The sequence below is a fragment of the Marmota marmota genome, unplaced genomic scaffold, assembly GCF_001458135.2.
Source record: "Marmota marmota marmota unplaced genomic scaffold, marMar, whole genome shotgun sequence".
Taxonomy (NCBI): Eukaryota; Metazoa; Chordata; class Mammalia; order Rodentia; family Sciuridae; genus Marmota; species Marmota marmota.
The window spans coordinates 53,109,199-53,122,495 of NW_026000229.1; positions in this window are offsets into that span (position 1 = coordinate 53,109,199).

The window sequence follows — 13,297 nt, forward strand, 5'->3', positions numbered from 1 at the left end:
AAGTGGGTAGTTTGGACTTCATCCATATTGATAAGTGGTAAAGGGGCTATTCATGTGAGACAACTGGGAAATGACTTTTTGTGACCACAATAGGAAGAGACATGCTAATGTGATATTGAGCAGAGAGTCTGAATTTCCATTTTTTTTTTCCTGTGGTTGGTCTCTCTGTCCAGAGAGAGACACAAATGAGCTCTGTCTAGAATACTGATGAATAATAGCATTAGTATTCAGTGGGAAACCTTGATCTGTTGGTCTTGGAATAATGGTGTGAAGAGGGATATAGAGTAAATAATTGGAATGTAATCTAATATTAGCAGCTACAGCCTGGCTTCCTGTGAGATGGATTTAGGGATGCTTCAATTTTTAATACCACCAACAAGCAACTGAAATATCCACAGACACATCAGACGCTGGGTCATGGCTGGTATGCCACTGGAGTATTTTCAGGAAAGGAAATAAGGATTTACAGAGGGCAGAAATAAATAGGTCTCATTTCCCTTTGTCTTTGTTGTGCCAGACTGGGAGGCTGTGTCTTTGTTTAAAAAAATCCATTTCACTGTATATTTCTAATTGTGTTAACATGCACAGAGGAAACGTTGTCCATTCCCTTTCAGATTTTATGCCCTTGCCTTAAAAGTTAGAATGAAATGCACTCAGTCTTCGGAAGCCCCTCTAACTCCAGGAGGTTAATTTATCAAAATAGATCCTCATCTGCTAATCTCAAGGCCAACAGACCCAATTTGAGGTTATTTTACCCTTCATCGTTGCTTGATTTAACAGAAAGTCGAGAAATAGATGTTTAAATTTCAGAAGCAATTCCATTTGATATCCTACATGATATTTATGGCTTAAGGGAATAAATGGAATTGCTTATGGAAGACATCAAGCAAAAAAAAATGAGATTGTGATTTTCTGTACACTCAGTAGGGTGGGAGGAGTGGATCTCAGGGTTTTGTTTTATCTGTACCATAGTATTTGACAGTTGGCACACTTGTGCAGTGGAGAGCACAAGCTAAGTCGTGACTAGCATGTAGTGGGACTGATTAGAGCAAGAAAACCTGGTAATCATGAAGTAAGTCAGCAAGGATTAAACAAAAACTTAGCTCTTGGACATCCTGTCTTAGAAAGCAGTACTGCAGTGGTCTTGCGCTTCAGCCCCTCTATTGGGTATACCAGTCTGCTACAGCAGGAGAACTTGTCCACCTATTACTCAAGTAGGTTCCTGCTGGCCATGATTCATTTGTTCTTTTCCAGCCACACTCCACTGTTGCTTGCTTAGGGAACTTTTGGAAAGCATCCTCTGTGGGCAGTGAACAGTCAAAACTCCCAGTCATCAATCTCAGAAGGCTAAAGATACCTTCAGATTATTTTTGGGATATGCCACCAAATCTCAGGACTCTGTTTATGGGTCTGTATTTTAGTGATCTCTCAAGTCCAGAATGATTCTTTTCTTAGCAAGAAATAATGGTTTATGTAGTGATAGAACAAGCAAAAATGGTCCCTAGTGTAAAAATCTCATGTCAACTGCCAAGACAACCAAAAGGTTTCCCTGCCCTTTTCTATTTTGAGCCAGGATATTTGTTTTGGCTAAGCAAAGGTGAGGTTCTTGTATGGTTGGCCAACTGAGTGTCCTTTAGGGGAGGAAGAGGGTCTTGTGGGGTAATGTGAGAATATAGGAAACTACAATGTGGGGGAAGGAATGTTAACATGGAGAGGACAGAGCTCATGGACAGGTCTGCTCTCCTTGTCTCATCTGCAGAGTGGCTGAAGGGGCCCCAGGATGGTCACACATCAGGGCCTGGCTTGTCCAAAGGCACCCAAGCCTGGGTTAAGACTTCTGATCCTGCCTCACCCTTTACACCCCAGGGCACTGCTGCCTAGGTGTGGCTTCACCACTGGGTTTATGTGGGACCCAGGTGAGATAAAGACGGCTCACCTGGAGGTGTGGAATCTGGCCACTTTCTGAGGCAGTTTCTGTTCTGGTAACATCCCCTGTTTGGGAATCGTCATCTTGTTGGAAATCTCTTTTTTCTTTTCACATTTAAGTCATGTGACCCCAAGGAGTCATCTTGTACAGTTAGGGATCTTCTAGCATTTACCTCATCTTCTAGAACAGAGAAAGTGGGAAATACCCAGAGATGTCTCAGACTCATCTGGATATGTCCAACAAGATGCTGACCTTGAATAGGACTTGACTTTGGAGGTCACTCTGCCTATGAATGAATACTTTAGAAAAGAAAGATGGGCAAAAACTTTTCATGTCTCAGGGCTGAGTAGGAAGGAGCATGGTCTGATTTGTAGCTTTTGTCTCTGAGTGAAGTTTCTTCAGAGAAGCTGCTTGAAATGTGTTCTATGCAAAGTAAATATCAATGACTTAATGTACTTAAAACAGATTCCTATGTCATGACTTTGCAAATGGAATTGTAGGAGGCGGTTTTCACTGCATTATAATGGCTTTTTACCAGAAAATTCACAGTCCCAGAACCTTGTTTTGTTCATAGCATCTTGGTGAGCACATAGCACACAGGAATGGCCATATTCTGCATAAGAAATGTAGATGGAGAGGGAAGTCTTTAGGATAGGTAGCCTGGATCTGTGCCCATGTGTTGTTAATCACAGACTTCTGGGAATCTTACTTTCCTGATAAAGGCTTCTTTGCTCCAAAATAGAAAGCATTGCCACTGGTCACATGGATTGCTAATGGTGCTCATATTTTCATTCAGATGGGGACTAATTGAGAGAATCTCTGAGGTTTCTGAACAGAAAGTTGGCTCCCAAAGGGCAGAGACGAATTATATTCAGAGGGGGAAAGAGTATAAGAAGTCTATTTTTAGCACTAAAATGGTTCAAGAAATAGAGCCAGTTCAGTTGGTCTTTTTTTTTATACTGCAGACAACAGACTAAACAGTCCAAAATCAAGCAATTATTTTAAGTACTGATAATTTTACTTTTTCTTGATTGATTTTAAAATGCTTAAGGAAACAGAACTCTCTTCATGATCAATTCCTCCCAAGAACTTAAAGGTATTCATGGACTTACTGACCTCCAGGACAGGGGTGTATAGAAAAGGAGGGGTTGGTGAGCAGGGCTGGATGGCATGGAGGCTGGACAAGCCTTCCTCAGAGGAGGAGTGTAGTCCTGATGGTGGATTCCCCTTGCTCTGTGATCATTTATGCCAACCAGGCCAACCACGAGCAGACTGCCTTGGATCTTGGATAGTCACGGAAGTTTGGGAGGCAGATATAGAAATGAACATTATTTGCTGCAACAAACAAGACATAGGTTTATTGAGAAATAATAGGGTTCTGTCCGACTTGGCTTCAGCACTATACCCAAGGCCAGCAAAGTAAACATGATAACGACGAGTGACCGATTTTCCACTCTGCTGTGTTGGAGGCTGACAAAACTGTCATTGACAAAATTGCACTGAATAAGAGATCATGAGCTATTGGGATTTTTTCCCTCCCTCTGTGTGAAATATTATCCTGAATGATGGCTTGATTTTATTGTGAAGAATGAATTCAGAGCATGCCAGGGAGAGAGGAACAGTGGGGAAGCCACCTTCAGAGGTTTTTAACCTTCCTTTCTGCTGACACAAATACACCATTGTTAGATTTATATACAATACAAAGTCTCTGTGAATATTTGTGGAGCAATCTCTTGTTTATTTATTCATAGATATTTATTTAATATGTTAACATTAGAGTTTGTCTATGCATGATCCTTTTATTTATTTATTTTTTGGGGAGGTGCAAATAAAGATCATCTTATTGTTTTGTGGAAGGCTCTCTATGCATGATTCTTTTAAAACTTAAGTGATAAGTCCTCCTCCTTATTGTCTTCTCATCCCAGAGATATTCATTTTTCACGTGATTTTTTTGGTTTATGACAATGTATTTTTTTTCATTTAAAAAATTTACATAAACTTTCCTTCTTCACCCAACATTATGGTACTGAAATTTTTTCATTCAGTACATAGGTGTGGTACTGGGAAGAGTTGAAGCCAATAAACAGTACATTCAGTACTTTCATGGCTGTATAATGCTTCACATGTGGCTACATTGCCATTTATGTCTTCATCCTAACTGGCTGATTGTTTCCAGTTTTTTAGGATTACATGGTTCAATCCTATGAACATTCTTCTATTTCTCTCCTGGTGTAAGTATTGTGTAAGTATTTCTCTTGGGTACCTATCTAGGAATGGAATGCTGAGTTGTAGTGTATAAAAATGGTCAGGTTTAAAAGATTATTCCAATAGGCCTTCCAGGGGCATTTGCATTTTTAAATTTAAGAATAGTCTTGTTCAATTCTTTAAAAGCATGCAAAAAATCTGTTCTTTCTGAGGTCTCGTGTGAATTGCTCATTATCTTCAGAGTGAGTGCTTAGTGGGTTGTTGTGGTGGGCAAATAAGGCAATATGGAAAATCTGGCAATGTTTTCAGAGTAGCTTTGTCAGACAGATGTTTTCAGAGTTCAAATGAGTCAGAGAGTAGTTTACCTTTGGATCACAGCCAATGCCTTCTGGAGCTGGTGAAAGCTGATTTGGATGGATCAGGATCAGTGGAGCATCTACCATGGAAGCTCTGAGACAATGAGAGTTGGGACTGTGATAAGGGTAGAGTCAGGAGCAAGGGCTCCTGGGAGCATAGTCACCACCTCTGACTGCTGTGAGGTTAAACCTGAAGTTAAAGCTTCCTACTTCCAACCCACAGGGCCATTCACCAAAACATCAGAGGCTCTTGATGCTGCTGTTTTCTTAGCCTGCTGGAACCCAGTAACCTGGGGAGACTGGCAGATTTGTCTTCATTTTTGCTTGTGGAGTAGTTAGAAAATATTTGAGTTAATAAGAGAAACAGGTGGATCTATCATGACCTCCTCTGTGTAAGTGGGGCTACTTTACCCTCCTTGACAGTTGCCTGTCTATCTGCAGGGATCCCCTGTAGGAATCACCCATCTCTGTGACACTTCCTCTCTTTTTTCACATTTCCAGGGGTCAGTACCCAATGGTTTATATCTTTTCTGTCACACCAAAGGAACCAGAATTCAGGTTTCTTTTTCTTCTCTGTATTTTTTTCCCCATGCTATAGACACCTTCCAATGGACATTTGCAATAAAGGCTTGGCTGGGGTATCCAAGTTGAGATCTGGAGCTGCTGAGCTGGAGGGAAGTTTGAATTAGTAGGGGAAGTGGGTTTATTGGCTTCAACTCTTCCCAGGGATCCTTCAGGCTTGGGACAGGTCACCCATTGATTTAGAAGGTTAGGGTTAGGGCTAGTCCTGCTTGGAGACAAAGTTTAAAACATGACTACTGAGTTTTCTAGTTATAAGATAGAGTCTCTTATGGTCTGTTCTGAGAATCTTCCTTAGGAATCCTCCTTTGTCCCCCGGCCCACTCTTCTCTCTCACACACCTTCCTTTCTTCTCTGCCCTTTCTCCCTGCCCTTTGCCCTTGCTTTCTGTCTTTCTGGTAGCTAGTTGAGAAGCCAGAGGAAAACAATTAGCTAAGATGGTCATCAATGTGGACAGTATTCAGTTCACTTGTCCTGCAGTATATGTGTGCATACTCAGAGCATAAGTACAGCAAGCAGAATTGTGATCCTGAAAACTTTCATACCCGACAGTGCTTCTACCTATACTCTGTGAGCATCTAGGGTGGGAGCGAGGGTAAAAGCTGTGGGATGTGGCAAGTGAAAAAGGCAGAGGACTAATTCTCTCTGCTCTTTAAGCCAATAGTATCACCCAATAAATAGCCAGTGCCATGTTGCACTTCCTTCTTTTATTCTCATCTCCCTGTCTTATAGCCCAATCCAATTAGATCCTCATCAAAGTCACACGAGGCCAAAATTTCTATTGTGGCCATTTAGAAGTGAGGAAACCGAGGCTTGAAGTGTTAGGTACTTACGTATCTGAGCAGGGAGGAGCTTTTGCTAACCTTACTGGAAAGCTGGTTTGGCAGGGTCCCTCTGCATGGCTACTGGTATTAGAAAGGACAGAGGCCTCGTGTTAGCTGATGGTGAAGAGGCTCATATGACACTGCTGTTGCTTCCTATTTAGTCCCAAGGCTGGCCCATGAACTATAGTCTCTACAATTGGCAGCTGAAGCCCATCCTTACCCCAACATTAGGATATAATGCCACAAATGCTTGGATGTGCTTCCTGATTCAAATTAGGAACATTTTTTTTTTAACTCCATGAAAGTAGTCCATTCAATTGTAAGTGTAGTTGTTCATCCAAATAATCTAAAGCAATGTCTCTCTGACATTAAAGCACATAATCTGTTTTGAGGAAAAAATTTGGCCTTTTATAAGCAAAATGTATGACAGAATATGATATTTTAATGAAACCTTCCTAAACATGCAAACATTGTGAATCCAGTATCTCTTCCAACTTCAGCGTGTGGACCAAACTCATTTAGGTTTTACTTCTTCTCTCAGCTATGTATCAGGAATCAAGGAATGTTCATGGCAAGGGCTGGACTCAGTTACAGGCGACAACAGAAAATGTGCTTCCCAAGGCAGGCACGGTGATGCACATCTGTAATCCCAGTGGCTCAGGAGTCTGTGGCAGGAGGATAACAAGTTCAAGGCCAGCCTCAGCAACTTAGTGATGCCCTAAGCAACTTAGCGAGAACTGGTCTCAAAAAATAAAAAGGGATGAGGATATGGCTTAATGGTTAAGTGTATCTGGGTTCTGGGTTCAATCCCTGGTACCAAAAAATAAATACACGTGGTTTCTAGCAAAGGGCAGAAGCAAAGGTGTGTTGCTGACCACAGATGTGGCAGGGAGTAGCTTGGCACTTTGAGAAGCTTTCCTGAAGTTCCCATGTTACCCCAAGTCCCAGGTGAGAAGCCCAGGAAACCAAAAGGTCACATTTGATGAATCCAAAGTGCCTTTAGTGTGTGTGTGTGTGTGTGTGTGTGTGTGTGTGTGTGTGTGTGAGAGAGAGAGAGAGAGAGAGAGAGAGAGAGAGAGATGCTAGGGATCAAATCTGGGGCCTCACACATGGTAGGCAAGTGCTCTACCACTGAGCTACATCCCCTCAGACCTTTTCAAATTTTGTTTTGAGACAGGGTCTGGGCTAAGTTGTTCAGGCTGGCTTTGAACTTCAAATCCTACTACCTCAGCTTCCCAAGGAGTAGCTGGGATTACAGGTATGCTCCCCTGCAACCAGCCACGGTGACTTCTGAGGGGTGGCTATCACATGTTTTATGGGGAGGCTATCACCAATGTTAGTAGAGCCCGTTTTTCTATAAAATGTCACTGTTTAACAGAATAACCTTCCTAGTGCTGACTTAACCAACAAAAATAAATTTAACGAGGTCTTAAATTGTTAAGAGTCAAGTGTAGATTGGGAGGGAGAAGTTTTCAAAGCCGAATGGGATGACCTGAAAGAGTATGGAAGCCAGGAGCCTTGCATTTTAATTGTGAATTTAAAAAATTCGATCTTGCAATATTCTTTCAAGGCATTGCTACTCAGTTCCTAACACTTCCTGTATTCTAGGCTTCTTTAATCATTTTTTTTCTCCTTCTGCCTTGCAGAGGAAATATCCAATTTACAAACATTTTTTGTTCTAAAAGATCATTTGTAAAATGGTTGCAAAAATACATTTCCCATAGAATGTTAAAAAGTTATAAATAGCGATTAGAATCTCAACTGATTCTTTTTTTTTTACTTTATAATTTTTTATTTGTTTTAATTAGTTACACATGACAGTAGAATACATTTATGCACTTTGATGTATTATACAAAAATGGGGTATAGTTTCTCATTTTTCTGATTGTACATGTTGTAGAACCACATTGGTCATACAGTCGCACATGTGTATAAGGTAAAAATGTCTGTTTCATTCTACTATCCTTCCCATCCCCACATCCCCTCCAAATTCTTGTTAATAATAACATGTAATTATATCTATTGGGAAAAGAGTTCCTCATTCTAATTCTAATTTCAGTCTCCACTTAATAATCCCTCTAGGTTCTTGGAGTGGGAATAATCATGGGTGAGAAATGGGACATGGTAATGGGGAAACTCCAGTGAAATTAAAGAGTTGTACTGGAGAGAAGACCAAACTTGGGATAGTTCAGCGTTGAGACTGTCTCAAGTGAGGAATTTGGAATTTAAGGAGGGAAGAAAGTGTTCAATAAACATTGAATGAAAGAATGTTTTATTTATATTATATTTTCATTCCTAGCCTTCTTTCCCCCTGGCTTATTTTATCTCACCCCTTTCTTCTGTTTCTTTTTCTCCAGTCCTCTGGAGTCTTTGTGTCACTTCCTCTTCTCTCTAATTTAATAAGTCTCCCCATCTTCCCACATGAAGAAGCAGGAGAATTTCAATGATTCTTAGGCAGATCCAGGAGTTTTGGGAGATCGTGCTAATGAGGATATAATAATCACATCTCTATTTTCTGACCCTTCATTCCTGTTACAGCCCTTCTACTCTCCCCACCTTAGGTTTGAACCCCGAGAGAGGGAGCACATGGATATCTTCAAGATTTCTGAGTAAACTGCTCAGTGTGAGCTCCTTTGGCAGGTCCCCAGCTTCCCAGAGTCCTGTGGCTTTGCCCACATGCATGACAGATGTTAGCTGAGCAATGCCCAGGCTAAACACAGGTGGGTGAATATCCTTATCATTTTGATTCTGGACATGACATTGTCTGTGGAGAATGTAAGGAGAACTGTAGAAAGAGCTTCCCTAGGTATTACCATGCCCTCTATGCTCTTGATCAGGGTCCTCATGCCTTTTTTGATATTTCTGATCCTGATGCCAGATGCCTGGCCTTTACCACTGCCCCCTAAATTTTTCTTGCTGCTCCTAGTCTCCTCCAACCAGGGACTTCATCATTATGGAGTTTTGCCAACTCTTTCATACCAAAGAACGAATCTGTACTAGTTTTCAAAATATAGTACCTAAATTGTGACTGATTCATGCTTAATTTATTTTTTTATTTCAAAAAAATATCAACTATTTTTTTCACTGTTTTATGTTTTGTTTCTGTTTCATGATTTTAATTGCAGTCTTGATCACAGTAAAAACTGCTGAGGGACTTGAAGTAAATAAAGGGCACTCATAGGCATGATGCACACACTTTCTATATCCCAGATTGGGACTTGTGGCCTTATTATATATATGCATATGAAGATTTTAGAACAAAATATTTAAAAATGGGATGTATATTGAAAGTATGCATATATATTCTCATCAAAGCAATCTCCATGAACCCTGTAAATAAATTTAAATTTCTGCTGTTAGAGGGTCATTTCTTTTCTTTAGACCAGAATCCAGTTAAAATGTAGAAACCTATAAGGTAAAGTTTTATTGCTCATTTAAATCTGAGTGTGAATTAGTTTCAAATTCGTGAGCTGTTAGGCCCTTGACAAACAATCTCCAAGGAATTGCTCTCAACCTGAGGAGCTCTAAAAATGTATGAATTCTTGGGCCACACTCTTAGAAATTCAGATTTGCTAGGTCTGGGTTAAGGATTGAGGATTTGTGTTATAAGCTTTTCATATGATTCTGATACTTGGTTAAGTTGCATAGCCACTGAGAGCATGTGGCTTCCTTAGCAGAGATTCATCTTATGCACTGCTTGAGCTGAAGACCTATAGCTGAATAGGTGGACAGGCCTGGGTGGGAATCAGCCATAGAGGCTTATTTTAAAAGGGGAGTTCAGTGTTTAAATGGGAGCAGTCTTCGCAGAGTGTTTCTGACCCATTTGCGTTACTCACTGGAAAGATAATTTCTACTGCCATTAGGAGAAAGGGGGGATTTCTTTTCACTTTAGAGGTCTCCTTTGGGTATGCCAAATTGAGTGTAGTTAGGCTCTGTGCTGTGCAGAGCAGCTGGGAAGAGAAGGAGCTAGCAGCTAGCAGCTGGCCCTGAAATTAGCATCAGTGTGTGAATACATTGGAACATATAAGCCAACAGCTTGGGCCTTTTGTGACACCTCTTTTCTGGGACATTTCCACCTATTGACTTGTGCCCCGTGCTTTTACATTGCTCCTTTCATCAGTCCTTTCATTTCTTTTTTTTTGGTACCGGGGATTGAACTCAGGGGCACTCAATCACTAAGCCACATCCCCAGCCCTATTTTGTATTTTATTTAGACACAGAATCTCACTGAGTTGCCTAGCACCTCACCTTTGCTGAGGCTGGCTTTGAACTCATGATCCTCCTGCCTCAGCCTCCTGGAATTACAGGCATACGCTACTGTGCCAGGCTCATCAGTCCTTTCTTTTAGGCTGGGGCCCTGGAAATTTCTCTGATATAGAAAGAGATTTCCCTAGCATAGAAATAATTGGTGCAGGAAGAAAGTCTTGAACAGAACTATTCTTAATCTCCCTGGCAATGGTCTTTGGCATGATCTTTCTCCTTTCACTTCCCCCACTCATCCATATGGCAAAGACAAAAAGAATGCTGACAATTTTTTTGGATCTTTATAATTTGGAGGTTTTACCCAGGCTGGGTATAGAGGGAGGAAAGGAATAATGATTTAGAGCAGATGTGCTATTTTTATGTAACCTGAGCTTGAGGTACCAAAGGGAAATATTGGAATCATTCACATCCTGAAACTGCACATCTGAGGGGTCTATATTCCTGACAAACACCTTCCTTTCTCTTTCTACCCCATCCCCACCCTACACTCTGGAAAAAAGGCAATTGTTGTAAACCATTGTCTAGTGTGAACTCCTCCAGGGAAGTTCATCACTGATGGGGTGTTCTGCCTTTTGCCCCAGCTGCAGGGTGGAGGGTTTGGCTTGGCTGCCAGATTGGCCCTCAGAGATGTCATTCCTTTGCCATTCTTCTGCCTCTGCCTAAAGAACTGGGTCCTTCTACTTGGGCTCTTCCTGAAACATTCCCCTGGGGACTCAGGGGAGACATTCCAAGTCCCTGGAAGGGGACTGCAACATGTTGGTTAGTCATTTTATCTCAGCATCAATTAAGGGTAGTGCTGTATAGTAGGTGCTTTATAATATTAAGTAAATGGTAGTGATAATTCTCCATCTTGGCTTTGGTTGAATGAAGGGTGATTATTTTTCCATTCTGTAACTACCAAGATTCTCCCTTATTTCAGCAATAAACTTCATGACCTGCACACTTTCCTCAAAGACCAAGTTTGGGCCCTTGGAGGTAGAGTACAATTATTTTCACATGGCCTTGGTGAAGTACTGCAGCCTTTTGTTATGGATAAAAGATCTACAGATTTTTTCTTAGCAGCTCTTCGCCCACCATTGACAAGCTGAGACTTGTAAAGTGCTCCTTAAAGAAGCCAAAGAAGGATGGCAGCAGAAACAAGCAGCATTAGCGCCATTCCCAGCTCCAGTCATGCTCCTTGGGTCAAGGCCAGTTACAAACACAGATTCTTTTTTTAAAAATCTGTTGAATGGAGCTAAAAATACTACTTCATTTGTGGTAGGAGACAAATGTATTAAACTATTAGAATAGTGTCATGGTTAAGTGTGTGGGCTCCGGATCCAAATGTCTTGGATGTGGATGCAGCCCTCATCACTTCCTAGGTATGTGACCTTGAATAAGTGACTTAATATATTAGTGCTTCTGTTTCTTTCTGGGGTAGAAAGAGAAAGGAAGGTGTTTGTCAGGAATATAGACCTCTCACAACAATCCCATGTGTTAGCTACTATTAGTAGCTAACACATGGGATTATTGTGAGAAATAAGACAAAATTACATATAGTGTGATACTGGTACCTGGCCTATAGTAAGGATCAGGAAATGTCAGTGTGAAACTGAAAGCAGACTCTCATTGGATGATTTCAATTAATGATATCATTCTGACCAGAAATTGACCTATGGATTTTACCTGTGATTTTTGCTGCCCAAGCCTGTCTGAATTACTATTACACCAGCATTTAGAATCTGCTTAAAGTCCAGGGTGGAAAATAGCTTTGGATCATTTTGCTACTTTTTTTCCCTTGTGAAACAGAGACAGGGGAGTTTCTTTTTTAAATTGAAATGGTGTGGAGGGGCTGCCAAGGAACTGGAGCTTAATGGATGGACTTTTGATCTGGGCTAGGAAGAATGTGTATTTTTTCTCTGGAAACTTCCTGTTTCATTTTTTCTATTTGATTTTTTTTTTTTTTGAGCGGGGAGAAGTATATCATGTACCCAAAGGACAGAATAACAAAGATAAACAACGTACAACAGGGATTGATGGACTACAATCTGTGGGCCAAATCTTGCCTTTGACCTTTAGAGAACCATGAACTGAAAATGGATTTTACATTTATAAAGTGTTGTGAAAAAAAAAAAAACAGCTAAAGAGGACAATAGGAGAGAGATTATTCATGTCCCACAAACCTAAAATATTTATTCTCTTGCTCTTTAAAGAAAATGTTTGCCAACTCTAAGAATAATATCATCCTTCCACATACTCCTTGTTCCCAGTATGTTATAAAATAGAATACCACATGCATTGCCTTCTCTCAGATCTAGCCATTATTCTGAATTTTGTGTTATTATTCCTTTGCTTAAACTTGAAAAGAAAAATCAAGCCGGGTATAGTGGTGCATGCCTGTAATCCCAGTGACTTGGAAGACTGAGGCAGGAGGATCACATGTTCAAGGTCAACATCAGCAACTTAGGCCCTAAGCAATTTAGCGAGACAGGCCTGTCTCAAAAAATAAAAAGGGCTAGCGATGTGACTCCGTGAACAAAAACAAAAACAAAAAAAAAAAAAAAAAGGAAAGAAAAATCATATACATGTAAATATACAAGAGGCTTATTTCATTTTTCTTGCTTTATATAAGTGGAATACATAGAGCAATCTATTCTCTGAATTTTCTTTCATCATATGTCTTGTTCTCTCAAGTTATGTTTTTCATTTTCCTATTGTGTTGTATCATCATGTGGATGTGTGCAGTCATGAATTTTTACTACTGTATGCTTCCATGTGTGCAAATACCAGGCATATTCATCTGTTCTACTCTTTTTAAAATTTATTTTTAATATTTGTTCTTTTTAGTTATACATGACAGTAGAATGTATTTTGACATATATACGTGGAGTATAACTTCTCATTTTTGTGGTTGTACATGATATAGAGTTACACTGGTCATGTATTCCTATATGAACATAGGAAAGTTATGTTCAGTCCATTCTAATATCTTTCCCATTCCCATCTCCCTTTCTTCCCCCCATTCCCCTCTGTCCCAATCCAGTGAACCTCCACTCCCCATTGACTCCCCCCATTGTGAATTAGCATCTGCATATCTCACTGTTCCATTCTTAATGGACATTTGAGTTGTTTTCTCATTTATTTTTCTAGTATGAACATTTGTT